This window comes from Barbatula barbatula (genome assembly GCF_947034865.1).
Source record: "Barbatula barbatula genome assembly, chromosome: 5".
NCBI classification, from domain to species: domain Eukaryota; kingdom Metazoa; phylum Chordata; class Actinopteri; order Cypriniformes; family Nemacheilidae; genus Barbatula; species Barbatula barbatula.
Window position 1 is genome coordinate 7541578 of NC_136769.1, and position 15465 is coordinate 7557042.

Consider the following 15465-nt stretch of genomic DNA (forward strand, 5'->3'; position numbering starts at 1 on the left):
TACACTTGCGCTCTCTGTATTTCCCCTGTAAATATATTCTCTTGTTTATGGAATATGCAAAATGGGAGTGTGTCTATATCTACGAATGTCAGTTTAGATAATGAAACGTTTAGACATTGTGTGTTCAAACGCATATGCTGGGCTACAAATAAGTGAGACAACATTGTTTTCTGTAAATTGATGCATTATTCTTTGATCGACAGGAACGGTGTTTAATTTTGATAATATTTGTGGACAATTTATTGAAATATTAAACAAATGCTGTGTAATTCACTTAACCATATTTTCCTACTTTTCATAAATATTATTAGTAGGTATTTTAATATAGCTTATATTGCATATAAAATGTTCATACTATTTATAATGCTTAACTTTATAACCTCCAGGGAAGCAAACCTCTTCTCTTCTGGTGTACGCTGAGATAATGAGCAGGTTTATTGGAAAATTAACAGTCATTTTTTTCTTAACGAGGGTATTAAACACCACAGTGCGACAATCCCCTTGTATTTATGGAAGAAACTACTTGAACTTTTTGGTCGTTTAATACTATAATAAAATACTACATCAGGCACCTTTGATTTTTATAGGCCTGATATACTGCCTGTGGCGAGGACCGTGAACGACTCCACTGTAGCATTCCACCCAAGCGCGCACTTTGCACTTACACACACGCACATACAGACTAAAACTAAATTTCCTGTTTTTTTATTCTGCTGAATTATTAAAACACACGTCTTGTCCACCTTGTGTTGACAGAAAGCAAGTACGAATTAAATATTTTACAGAGACGTGCACTGTCCGTTTTAAATGATTAGCAATCTTGGCCGTGCCCAAGAAATATTTTAACCCTAAAAATTGAAACCGAATCAGGCCGTTGTGCCTCTGCAAAAGACCAACAAAAATACTCCTTATTTGCTGAACCATACAGAAACGGAACCCAACATTTTTCTGCACGTGAAAATTAAACACCCTTCTCACGTAACAGTTTTCTTTCTAGCTTTATATTTCTCAGTAACTTAAGCCAAATGCATTTTAGCTAATTTTATGAAGCACACAGTAAAAGGTGTAGACAGGTCCAGTTACATAATGAGACTTTTATGTATTAAATGCATAGAACCAGGAAAGCCACAAAAAAATCAGGAAACATGTCTTTTTGATCAAACTTCCATTGCCACGAAGTGACTGCAAGAATGTCGATTTTATTTCATTTTTTTGTATCTGAAAAATGTGTACTGAAAGCTAGGTTGTAATATATCTATAGAACAGTTTAACAAGCTAATTACAGTATTTGACAAGCAGTGCTTATTTTAACACCACAGTAAAAATTTACTTTGAGTGATGTGTTGTAAAACTAATTTTTACAAACACACACACACACACACACACATATATATATATATATATTCATACACACACACTCATACACACGCACACATACACACACACACACACACAAACACAGAGACACAGACAGACAGAACATACGACTATTTATAATTATATCGATAATATGAAGAGTTTATTCGCAAAAACTCATAACTCCGTTTTAGAACCTTTTCCAAAAAAACATGTTTTTTATGTTGTCATGTTTATAGTGTTAGTTCGCTGCTCTTTTCTGAGTAATTATAACAATCAAAACAACCCAAATGAAGTTTGTTTGATTTTAATTTGATTTTTTATAATTTTTAGTTATCTGTTATCAGTTATCAAACCATGCAAAACAGGGGAAATTTTATGTTTAAATAAAAAAACATATTAGTCTTATTTTCTATATTTTTTTATCTTAACCGATCAAGAAATTCTAAAATTATTTATGCATTGAGACTACATTTCAAGAATTAACTCAGAGGCTGTCAACAGAAATGAGTAAACAACACAAAAAGCATGCATGCAGACACACACAGACACACACACACACACAACTTCCTCAATTATGGTATCATTTACATTTACATTTATTCATTTGGCAGACGCTTTTATCCAAAGCGACTTACAAGTAGTTTTTTACAGTGGCACATTACTGCAGAGCAATCAGGGGTAAGGTGTCTTGCTCAAGGACACTTCAGTCATGACCTGTTGGTACTATTTTCGAACCGGCAACCTTCTGATCAAAAGCCCAACTCTCTAACCACCAGGCTTATTTTGTCCATGTGTGTGGTCACTGATTAGCATAAACGAGAGGAATGTTTTGTTTATTAAAATATAAAAAACGTCACAGGTGACCACAATTTAATAAATATTAAATGGTCCTAAGATTTGCGGAAATTTTATGGAACAGGCTACTATATTTTCATTACGATTGTGCCATAAAATGCTATACACTGGTGTCGGATACTATTATTAGCATAGATATACATTATGCACAAGTTTTCATAAAAACATATGTGAAATGAATATATAAAATGCATAGATATTGCGAATAAAACTCCGTGTTACAGGTTGTAGAAAGCGGAACGCACAACAAGCGTTCTCGAATAAAATAATACATTTTGGTTGGTTTAACAAAACATAGGTTATCAAATCAGTACTTGGAACGACGTCGTTACAGTATCTTCACTCCAACTGAAACGGACAATGGTGCATTTTACCAGAGCAATCCAGGCAGTTTCAGGTTCCTGTGATATTAAACGTCCAGCCCAACAACTTGAAACTACCTAAATCACACCAGCTTTGCCGTCTCCGTGTTCAAAGGCAAGACATTGAATAGCTAGAACTCCATCGTCCAAACCTACTGAACCGGATGCACACTCATATTTCAGTATTACTTTCAGAGAGTACCGTTTAACTGAGGGAATCCTGTTAAAAACACCAGTGCTAAAATATCCAGTGAAATATTTCACGTACGACAGGAAAAACAATACAGAGATGTCTTGGGCATTGTACAGAAGTTGCCTGAAATAAAGTAATTTAAGTTCACAAGCATGTCCGGTTCTCTCCAGACTGTCGGTAATAAAAAAGTATATTGCCCCTGCTATAAGAAGAGGTCCATGGCTAGCCAATGGCGTTGGGATTGTCTGATCTCAACATGGCGGTTGAGGATTCGCCTTCCTTACTAAAAAGAAGGAACTGTATTAGGTGAAGCAGTAGCAGCATATGTTCTGGATTATTTCTTACTCTCCAAAAAAACTACCAGACAGTGTGGATTGTATTTTTCCAAACATGGTTCAAATGATATCACGATACCTTCTTAGTCCCACATAGGCAAGAATACTTCCATCAGTGAGTTATGTCCCTTCAATACTTTAAATCAATGCAAATAAATTATTTTCTGGTTTTTTTCATTTGAGCTTTCTCAAATTTAAGGACAAAATTATTTAACTGTAGTATACAATCTCTTTCTCTGATTGATGAATCATTTCTTATTATTACATTAAGATAACCTCACCACGCCTTGTTGTTCTTTTTTACAACATGCCATATCTCCTAAATGAAATGTCTATTCATTTCATATCATGTGTCCCATAATTCGCCTATTAGTATGCAAACAATGAAAAAGATTTGGAATTGTTCTTTGGTTTTGTCCGGAATTCCTTTTTTCTTCAATATGTAAGAAAGATACATAATTACTTGGAAATTAGAAAACAAAGTAGACCTAATGGTCCAACACAAAACTCGTAAAATGCTTAGCAAATACAACTCAATAACTGCAAATATAGAAATTCAGACAGTATAACCGCTGAGAATAAAGGCTTGGTATAACCAAAAATAATATAATGGTCACGTAGAGCAATGTTATATTTAAAATAAACTATATGTTAAACAAGAAATATTAAAGTATCATAGTCCGATAAGTACATTCCAACATACTTTAGAAGAGAATCTGTGCCATTTCTCCAGTACATAAATATTTGACCTGCTCCATAATTATGAGTGCCTCTGACCCAGAAACATGTTTTCAGTTGTTATGCAGTTACTGTCTGGAATTTACATTTATTAACCTAAAAGAACATATGAAAACAATTATAGTAAGCACACACATTTATTTATCCTTTAGGGCATATGACTTTAAACACGTCAAAGTGACTTATTATAAAGCAGGTCACATTACGTAAAAACGACCAACACTGCATAAAACTGATAACATGGAAAAAAATCTACCTCAAATATGGGTTAGATTTCAACATCATGCGATTTGTTGTCTTATTTATCTCTGCTACATTTGCTTTAGTCAAATTTGACTATTTGCGTCCTACTTTTAATCCAGGAAGCAGAACCAGTTATCTTTTAATCGTTTTGCAGAACATATCAGAGACTGAAACTGGTGTCAGGGTCCCTCGTCCTGGATTATTTTTACAGTTTCTTCAGTATCATCCTACGATTCTGAAACCAGATTGTATCCTGGAGGTCGGTGAGGGTGACGCTCCGGCTAATCTCCAGGCGGCGCTCGCGAGTCAAGTACATGTTGAACAGAAATTCTTTCTCCAGCTCTAAGATTTGATGTTTAGTGTACGGACATCGGTTCTTCCTTCCCGCTTTTGTCGACAGCCAGCCACTCGCAGCTTTTTCTAAAGTTGTGAAGAAAGACAGAAAGAAAGACAGAAAGACAGAAAGACAGTAAGAAAGATCGTTGTAACACTCGCCCTTCATAGTGAACAAACAATGACTGAGCTTGACGCTTGCGGCCATTACCTGGCTGTGTCCGACATTTTATGACAGGAAATAATGTAATTGCCGACTAGACAATGTGTGTCTGTGTTGGTTGGTGAGAGGGGGAGAAAAGCAAAACACAAAGGAAAAGATGCACGAGAGCAACTGTTTAAGCATGCACATTTTAGCTCAATTGCAATCAGCTTTTACATCACAAATACAGTGACGCAAATTGTAATTATTTAGTCATTAACTGGCTTGTGGAAGAATCTAAAATTGTATGTGGAGCTGAAATAAAAGCCAGCGAATTAAAACGCTTACATTGTTTAATGTCATTAAAATATATAATGTTTAGCAACAAATTGCTGCACAATAAAGGTTACAAACAAAATTTGCATTTATATAAAATACAAAACAATGGCGTACCTAAAATGTTTATATTGAAATTAGAGTAGAGAATACGAGAAACAATTGTTAAACAAAGACACTAAATGACTAAGCCAAAAAACATTGCACGCTTAAGGCCTCTGCTACGTTTAGCAGAATTCTTAACAGAAAAATACATTAATTAGTCTCGATGTCTCAGAAAAAATACAAATAAATTGTTATTTAAATGACTATTACCAATCGGCGTACTATTGTCTATCTCCAGATATCCTGGTTGTGTATGGACTACACACTGACACTAAACTTGGACTACTAACCCAAGACATATTGTAGCCCATGCTAAAACCGCTAAGAATTCTGCACCCGGAATTTGTCTGTCCGCGAGTTTTAGTTTTCCAGCAATAAAACCAGGCCCTAAAGCAATAGCACACCTGGCCCAGCCTTCGGCTTCCAGTTGACAATGGAAACTTCCGCTTTTTTTGATGTTCTGAGAAACGACGTGCAATTTAGTCTGTCTAGGGTAATTCCGTGCAATAAAGTCATTTTCAGCCATGGCTCTCTTTGTGTCTTCGTGGCTACACCCTTCAATAGCCTTCGGAACGAAAACAACTCGTCTTGGCCTTTGAGTAGTTTGCTTTATCCACGTTACGTCTTCTAACCCTGTTTACCCACCTTGCGTCTTCGCTCTGTGAGTTTTATCTCCCCTGGCAAAGTCTGCTTGGAGAATATTGGGAACTGTGTCGTCTTCGTTTGTCTGACTGATGGTCTGTGTGGTCCTGTCGACGCAGCTGTCATGTCGTGTTGTTCCGTGAAGCGTTAAATAACGAGTAATAGGCTTACTGTCATATTCGGAAGGCGCAAAGAAAGCCAAACTGCAAATGTTGGGAGTAAGAAATGGAAGAACGCGGTGAACTGTCCGGATTTACCGTCCGTGCATAAAGTGAGAAGAGTTTGTGTCCAGAGTAAAAAGACCCTTCTGGAGGATGAATGTTTGTAATGGAACCTGTTACGTTCAAAGAACCCATATCCGTCATGAGTCTGCTGAAGGCGGAAAAACCGAAGGTCTGTCTGGTTTGCACTGCCGCGTCCATGCAACGTAATAGATGGTGTTCTCCTTTCCACCTGAAGCGCTAAAGGGACACGTGCTGACCTGCGGAATCTGATCAGGGCTCAAGCGTGATCCATCTAAAAAATGATGACGCGGTAGAGCCATGGCTTCTTGGACCGAGACTATCCGAATCTGGATTATTGTCCTGAACGTGCCCGAATATGATGGGTTGTTCCAGCTATTTGGGATTTGACAGTCGATGTAAGAACGTGAGCTTCCGTAAGCACCACCTGGAGGTTCCTTTGAACCTTGGCTTTCATACGAGTTCATCGAAAATATTTAGAAAATAAATGTCTCGGAGCATGTAACTGTTGAAGCATATTTTGAGCCATGAAGCAAGTCCTTAACAAATTGCTTTTCAGCCGGTAGCGGGCACTTACGTTTCCTTCTGCCTCGTAAATAGACATTTTGGGTTCACGGACAAGCTCCTCCTCTTGCAGACGGGTTTTAACGCTTTTTGAAGCTTCTACTCCAAACATCAACATACTTTTCATCTTTTAATGATTTAAAGATCCACAAAATAATCGTATTGCGGACACTTTAAAATAATATAATAAAAGTTAATAACAATGAAAATGTCGTCCACAATCAAGTCATTCTACATGATGCATGAAGTGTTTGGCTCATGCACAGAGAACTTGATTTTTATTATTTTCAAATTCAGAGTTAAATGCAGTAAACAGAGAACGTGATTTTCATCCTTTTCAAATTCGGAGTTTATTCTCCGCTGACATCAGAAGTAAAAACAAAGAGAAAATAGCTAATATGCCGTTAGAGCTGGAAATATGTATTCAATTTAATTGTTGGTAATTTCGTTATCAGCCACACGTAAAACGCACACTCAAATAATAAGAAATAACAAATAAACATTGTATGTCCTATACTATATGTTGCAGGCTAATATTACGAAAAAATATTGCCGTTAACATGATATCATGGCAGTGTTTTGTATGTATTTTATCAAACACACAGAAAAGCCTGTTGTAGTTTTTAGTATCTAAAACTGTACAAACAAAAACAACTACTTTGCCATAAATTAATTTGCTACCTTGTTGTTATAATTTGATTGTGGTTGAAAACTTTTACTAAAATGAACAACGAAATACATAAATATATAAAATATATAAATTGGATTTTGAGTGATTGAATGTGTGTAACACGATGGCCACGAGTTTTAATTCATTTCAACACTACAAATTGTTTAGTAATAGGCCTACGCATTATACTTTTAACAAGCTTTTCGACAGATTCGTTTAAAATCAATACAAATTTATATATGTGATGGTTTCTAATAATATATTAATGAAACGTTTGGTTCCAAAATGAGAAAAATCACGTTTTTTATGTTTTCATGTTTTTATTGTGTTTTATTGTGGTAGTTAGCTAGTCTTTTTCGTTTTTAGTTATATGGCTTAAATCAAAACAAACCAATAGCATTTTGATTGATATTAATTGGAATGCACAAAAGAAAACATGATTTTTGAAAACTCGTTACAAGCGGAGTTCTCATTTTGGAAACAGACTCTTCAAATATATATATATAGTTAGAAATTCTTAATTCTCAACATTTTTAAATTATCATAGCATACAGGCGACTTATCTGGGTTCTTCTTTTACTTCGCGTTAAATAAAAACATAACAGGACCCTAGGCTTAAATCCCGTGCTTCATCAATTCATGATTAAATGATGAGATTAAATAACCCGTTGATTTATGGGACAAACAATATGTATTAAAATGAACACCCCATAATAGTTTCTAAAAGGACAACAATCGTTTGCTAATTTGAGAGTATACTCTTCTGCGCTGCCAGTATATTCTATCAAAATGCAAAAATACAACGTGATATTGACGAAATTAATTGTGGGTGCCAAAGAGCTTATTTTAGCCTTAATGGACAAAGAAAGTTTGTCTGGATCACTTGAAACTTGACAAATTAAGAAGTTCAATGCTGAATTTTGTATTTATTTTGTGCAAAAAATCGTATATCTGAATTAAATCTCAATCCGTTTATCCATTGTTAGAACAATATGGCCTAAGCAAGCACAGGTCTTCATAAAATAATTTTATCTTGATGTCTAATGTTGCATTTTCTTCGTAATTTTATCACATTCGTTTTCGTACACAGTATAACATATAGGCTCGCAATGTAATACAATAATAGCCTGAACAAACTAAAAGTGGAGATAAATGATGTATAAAGTAATGCATTTCAAAATGCAATACTTACTTTCCTCACCATTCTCCTTTTTATTTGTCTATCACAAATGAAAACAACATCAGGCATGCAAACGAAACGAAGCTATGTTTTCTCTTGCTATTTCTCTGTATGCAAACAGCTTCTTCGGCTCAAGGCCTTTGATGCACTACGAGCGATAACTTGACGGGTTGACGTTGACATCACCAATCTTGGGCAGTTGTTTACTTTCTGTCTGGCGTGCTACCCTAAAACCATTAAACATTTTCTGACAGACATGCCTAACACTTTAAAGAATATCAGATGCCTAGGGATAGGGTGCTTTCCCTTCTGGTCTCCCGTTAATACAAACAAATAGCGAAAAAGGAAAGGAAACCTAGTCGAATTTATATTTTCTTCGCATTCCAGTTTTATAATCACAAACAGAAAAGCTGGCCCCTTCCAAATGGTGAGAGGATCTTCGGTCATACTCGTATAACTGTAGCCATGACAACTGAGCCACCCCATTTGCTGTAAAGTTTTACTGCCAGGCAGCAAATAACATGTGTCTGGTTTGAAGAGGAAAAGGGAGTGATATAATTATTTATTTTCTTTTAAAAGTTCAGGATTAAGGCTGAATACGTATTCCGGTTAGACTTTGCTATGACGTCATTTATACGTCAGTTATACACTGTAGCAAGATGTAGAACGTTTGCAACAAAAGGTGTATCAAGAATATTGTATCTACGGAAAACCAAAATAAATCCACATGTTCTGTAGTTAGAGGGCCAGATTTTGAACTTCGAAGGCATTTATAAGGCTATTTGTCTGAACCGTAAAATACTTCACCCAAAAGTTGACATTCCCTCATCATTTACTCACCTTCGAGTTGTTGAAAATCTGTATACATTTCTTTATTCTTATGAAATATATTTGGAAGAATACTTATAATCAAACAGATTTAGCCCCTATTGACTCCCATAGTAGGAAAAAATACTTCTGTCGAACACAAAAGACATTTTAAAGACTGTAGGACAGCAAACAGTTCTGGGGCACTTTTCCTACTATGGCAGTCTATGGGGGCAAAATCTGTCTGATTTTAAGCATTCATCCAAATATCAACTAAATTGGCTGGGTTATATTAGAAAGCATTTACAGCGAATATTTTGTCGGAGGGGTAAACTTGAACGGCATCCAAGCTTCAATTCTGCAAACAATTACAAATACGATACATTTTTTATTGAGAAAACATGTATTCGATGTAAACAACAGATCGCCACCCTGCATTAAGAAGTATTGAAATAACTAAACTGTGAGGACATTACAGGAGATCAAGTGTGTTAAGGACAATTTAACGGATTTTCTGATAATTCTAAATGCTTAACGTGAATTAGGGACATTGAGCAATAAGGCTACTAACAAACCCAATACATTGGTATTTAATAAAATAGCGAGGCTAAACAATAGGTTAGGTTGATGTCCTTAACATGATTACAGAAATTATAATGAAAACATTTAGAAACAATTCTTGTCTCCTATCTTAAGTAGCCTGCCAGTCTCTTACTTTTTGGCATCATGCAATCTGTCACCATACTGGATTATACTACCACGTGTTTAATTTTCTATCGTTCGGCGGCACACGACACATAATTTTGCTGGATCGAAGTTCCCTTTCATGCCTGTAGGAGGTAGCATGACCCGACAACGGCAACAAGGTAGTGCTAATGGGCCAGAGTAACTGTTGAACCCTATTACAGATTATGATTAATTTGTCTGAAGATCGCGTTGAGTTATTTACCTGTTGTCAGTAACTTAGTGTCAGAGCAGCTACGAGAGAAAATAAGGATTAATACGTCATTACAGTGGGCTTATAAAACATGACATATAAAACATTATATTTCCACCTGAGTGTTGGTGCTATAAAAGTTTGAAAAACCAACATGAAAACATATTCATACAGTCCTGTTCGTGTATTGGAACAAGTGGGAAAATGCATATCGAGCCTCCCTCTCTGCTGTTTTTTTGCCGCATTATATGCCAAAGGGATCTAAACCCTGCTTTACATTAGCACCACCTGTGACCAATGCAGACATGGTTTAGCCTCCATTACTCATGCACAGATTTCGTAAGTGTTTACTGACTGTTCGGAGAGACTTCACATACTTGTATCTTTTCTGACTTATTTTGTAAGCATGCAATGCTTCTGTTCAATTTAACCTTGTCCAAAAGGAGCTCGTTACATAACAGAGTTGGGCACCCAGAGTTGGCTCTGCAATGGCCTATCTAACGTATCTGAACCTATCTATATAGGTTGAAATTATTTCGCAATTTTTTTAAATGTCTTGTGTTGCTATATGGTGAAGCCAGTTGTGATTAAAATGTGTTTAAATATATGTTCGTGTTTAAAACTTTGTAGGTCACATGCAAATTATGCACAGAATAACGGAAGTCTATACTAACATCTTTTTCTTCGAAGTAACAGAGCCTTCCAAAAAACACAACCGAGAAATGACTCTTCAGTGTTGTTGAAAAGTAATGTTGTTATATATAATGACCACAAGATGGAGACGTTGTACTACTAAAAGACAAACTGAGGCTAAACAGTAAAAATTTATTAGATTTGGTCCAAACACAAAACAGCGTTTTATATTTATATAACTTATTGGCCTACAACAACTAAACTTAAGTCGTGAAACATGGGACACAATGGTAAACAGTGACGGATAAAAAGAAACACCTTGACAAGGTCACGACCTAAAGAACCAGACAAACACAAAAAACCTAGTTGAAAGTTAGACGGGTTATGTCCACCCTTCTAACATTTAACACCACAAGTTTGTAAATATTCATGTTCCTTGTTGTGTGCTTTTTTCTAATACTAAGCCTGCAAATCTGACGGTACAGACTTTGTTCAGCCGTTAATGCAAACTTAAATTGAGAGAAAGAGAGAGAGAGAGAGAGAAAGAGAGAAAGAGAGAAAGAGAGAGAGAGAGAGAGAGAGAGAGAGAAAAAGAGAGAGAGAAAAAGAGAGAGAGAAAAAGAGAGAGAGAGAAAAAGAGAGAGAGAGAAGAGAGAGAGAGAGAGAGAGAGAGAGAGAGAGAGAGAGAGAGAGAAATAGAGAGAGAGAGTGAGAGAGAGAGAACCCCTATTTGTTTGTGTGTGCGTGCGTGAAATCCTTGATAATCCTGAAGGTCCCTAACATAAAACCAACTACATTTAACAACTATTTAAAATGCATTTCTAATCAAGCATCTTATTTAATATTTAATTTATATGAGAACTGGACAGACCTTCTCCATCAATGGGCAGGGGTGAAGTCTTTTATAGTTGTGTATTTCAGTGACGCTTTACAGCCGCCAACAGACAATTAGGTCAAAGAACACACGCCCAATATTCTGGATGCCTATCAGAGCGAGAACAATTGAATAAAGAGGCTTCCTATAAAAACCTTCAGTGGATGTCGTCACCGAGAGACCGACCGCCTTTTTAAGAATCGTAAAATTCCAAGCCGTGTTCAAATCAGAGCCTCCACAATGAAATCTAGTGTGACCTTGCTCGGCTGTGAAGGGCAAAGATACAAGAATTTCGAACTGGTTTTATTTCACTTTGTCACAGCCGCTTTGTGCTAGTGAAGAATTACAAATGCAACTGATAAACCATAGCATTCCACAATTTACATCAAAAGCAAAGCTTTTAGTTAATCTCACAATAGTTAGCTCTTGCTGTTGTCGTGCAAAATGCAGTAAGAGTCTGTCGCCAGTAGATGTCAGTAACCAAAACTCAGTTACGTTTTATAAATACAACCAGTTATAGCCTTGCATTGAGAGGTATTTGCATTGATTATGTAATATATCTATTTAAGTAATAAAACAAGTAAATAACTTAACCTGATCTGAGTCTTAAATCACTACATAACATTTAGAAGACCGAATGTAAGATGAAATCTTGTGTTATTGCTGCCAAAAATACGTTTTCATTTCATATGGCCATAGACCTCAGTCCTGCAGTTCCAGTATCGCAGATTAATATGGTGAAGTTTGTTTTCTGCATGAGAGTAGAAGATATGGTTCTTGAACAGTGTCCCAAACATCTTGTGGTGATGGAGTTTTCCTTTATTTTTATTAAATGCTATTTGACCCCAAAATTCAAATGATTACTGCAATTTTTCAACTGTGCTCTGTGAAGAGTCTCTGGCCACTCAAATTATTCTCCTTGCTGTGCATTGAGACAATATTAGACACATCAAGCATCTCCATCTCCAGTCCATTAAAACTTTGCCCTGTTTTATTGTTTTAACTATTTCCTTAAAGCCATTTTGTATTTTGTGTAGCTCAACAGAACTATATTGCACATCAGAACTATATTCGTTGGTTTTACCCATTGTGATAAATGATTAAAGGGGTTTGGGCTTTGTTACTAATATTTATTCCCCTTTGCAACAAGAAGTCATGACTGGAGACAACATCATGTTTCTAAAAATGTAAATATCAATGGGAATATACTTCGGAGATATTTTACTCATAAGAATTTTGCCAATTATTGTGAACAGGGTGTAAAGGAGAAGAAAAATGCATAATGTGAAATTTGCCTTACACTTCAAATTGTTTGACTTTAATGAAATGTAAATTTTTAAATAAAAGATCAAAGGGAAAAACAAGGCAGATTTATTTTTACAGCCTTATTCGCTCATATTTACCAAGGGTGCTAGTAGTGGAGGGCACTGTATATTAACTTCAATTCAAAGGGATACTTCACCCAAAAATGAAAAATCCGTCATCAAACAGATTTAGCCTCCCATTGACTACCATAGTAGGAAAAATGCCATGGTCAAAAGTGACCCAGAACTGCTGTCCTATATTGCTCAATGTCAAAAAGTTTTTTTCCTACTATGGTATGGGTGGCAAAATCTGTCTGGTTATAAGCATTCTTCCAAATATCTTTCTCGAAGGTGAGTAAATGATGACAGAATTTTCTTTTTGGGGTGAAGTAACACTTCAAGTTTACTTAAGTTAACTTAAAATCCTGAACTACATGCATCTAGAACCTTACAAAATAATTTTGTCTTCCTACTAAAATAACACAAAACTAATATGCTGATCACAATAACAAGGGATTTAGGTTTCAGAAAAAAAAACTCCAATATATGCAGACCCATTTAAATGTGTTGTACAATTTCACATAAATTCATGGTTTTATCTTAAAAACACATTTCATTTCTATTTACTCATTTATCAAGGTAGGCCTTCATAAAGCTGTTGTCTCAGGCTAATTCAGGCATGCGTGACAAGGATATAGGTTACTGCTGGAAACCAATTTGAGGCCATTTAAAATGTCAATAATTAAAATTCATTTTTGAAGATGGTCCTCAACCTTTCTAAAGTTGAAATGTTAAATCTGCATTATTTAGTATTATTATATTTTACAAGACATGTAAGGTTTATTTATAATTTCACAAACAATATTGCTAGCTAGCACCACCGTCACCATTATTTAGAAAACATGATTAACACACATTATTGCAAATAGCTTCTTTTTTAATTTTGTACAAAATGTTAAACAGTGTAATTTTGCTTTTTGACCAAATCTAATGGATATAAATGTATTATTGCAGTATACCATTGCACATGGCACCTTCATACAATATAAGTGCCACTTCCAGCTGTACAAAACACAGTGATAGTTCACCAAATTTCAATCCTTTTATCATTTACTCACCCATGTCATTCCAAACCTGCAAGACTTTCTTCACAGAAGATTAGTAAAGAAAGTCACAAACCCTATTGGCTTCCATTGTATGGACACAAAACCACCGAGACATTTCTCATAATTTATTGTTATTTTCAGAAGATATAGGCACAACGGGATGACATGAGGTCCAATAAATGATAACAGAATTTTTGTTTTTGTGTTATTATCGCTTCAACCGAGCCCGTTACAAAAGCTCACAATCTCACGGCTCCAAAACAATCTCACTGCAATTCGTAATTATATTCGTACGTTTGATTTTTGCTCTGTACATCAAATATAAAGGCAAAATAACAAAATGAAGGCCTACATAAAACCAAAATATTAAACTTGGCAAAAGCAACCGAAGTCATCTCAAAACGAAGGCTTGCAATTCACCGATATACTAAAAAAACGTTCTTGCCACAAGCAACCTGACATTAGAGTGCAAATGATCGCAATAACAGAAAATAGTGGCATCCTTTATCAAAGAAATCCAGTTCTTTCCAAAACTCGCGTTTATAAGGTCAACATAATTTTAGTGCCCTGTAAAATTTCACCCATGAGTTGCATGTTGCACGCCAATGCATTTGGTTTCTTTATTGACATGCAATTATGTTAATTTGTGTTTAGGCGGTTTGGCATTCCACTAGAAGAAAGTAGCTACGACGCAATTATTTGTATTTGCACTCAAAGGAGACAACATGTTTTGCAGCTTCATCAACCCTGTTCTCTTTAACCGCTCGCTTGCTTACTTGCATAATTAATAGACGATTGAATCCTGAACGTGTCTGAATAATAAGAATTGTGATCACCTGTAATAATAATAATAAGAAAAACACAAAAATGTGTATCTGATTAATACGGATTTTGTTATAGTGGTATAGCAAAATGATAATCAAATAATAAAATTACAAAAATTTAATTACAATAAAGCTAACAGTTGCAAAGATAATTTTTCACTAATATCCAAAACTGACTTGATCGAATAAATCGTCTATTTTTCCCTGGCAAAGCTGAGAAAACCATTCTAAAACCTGTAATACAAGTAGTCCGATTTTGGATGTTGTGCACTGCAATGTGCCGACTTCGTGTTTTAGAAGCAGGACATGATTCATTTCTTTCCTTTTTGGAAATTACGTCAGAGATACAAATGGAACATGAACTTTTATATTTGATTGAAGAAAAAAAAGCATTTCTCCCATTTTCTATGGTCAAGCTAAACTGATTGAAGACGTCAGGTGAATGTGGCTCTTGTAAATTGCTCTGTTGTTGACATCACTTATAAATTAAGTAACAAATTCATCAACGCTAAAAGGTCCACAGTATAACACAATAAATCCAATTCCATGTTCCTTTTTTACACCGAATTTATAATTTAAAAAAAGAGCACATGCACAATGAAAAGTTTCTAGGTTACCTGACTAACAGTGGAGTGCAAGGAATCGGGGCATTTGGTGCAATGTTTAACATAAAGGCTACTG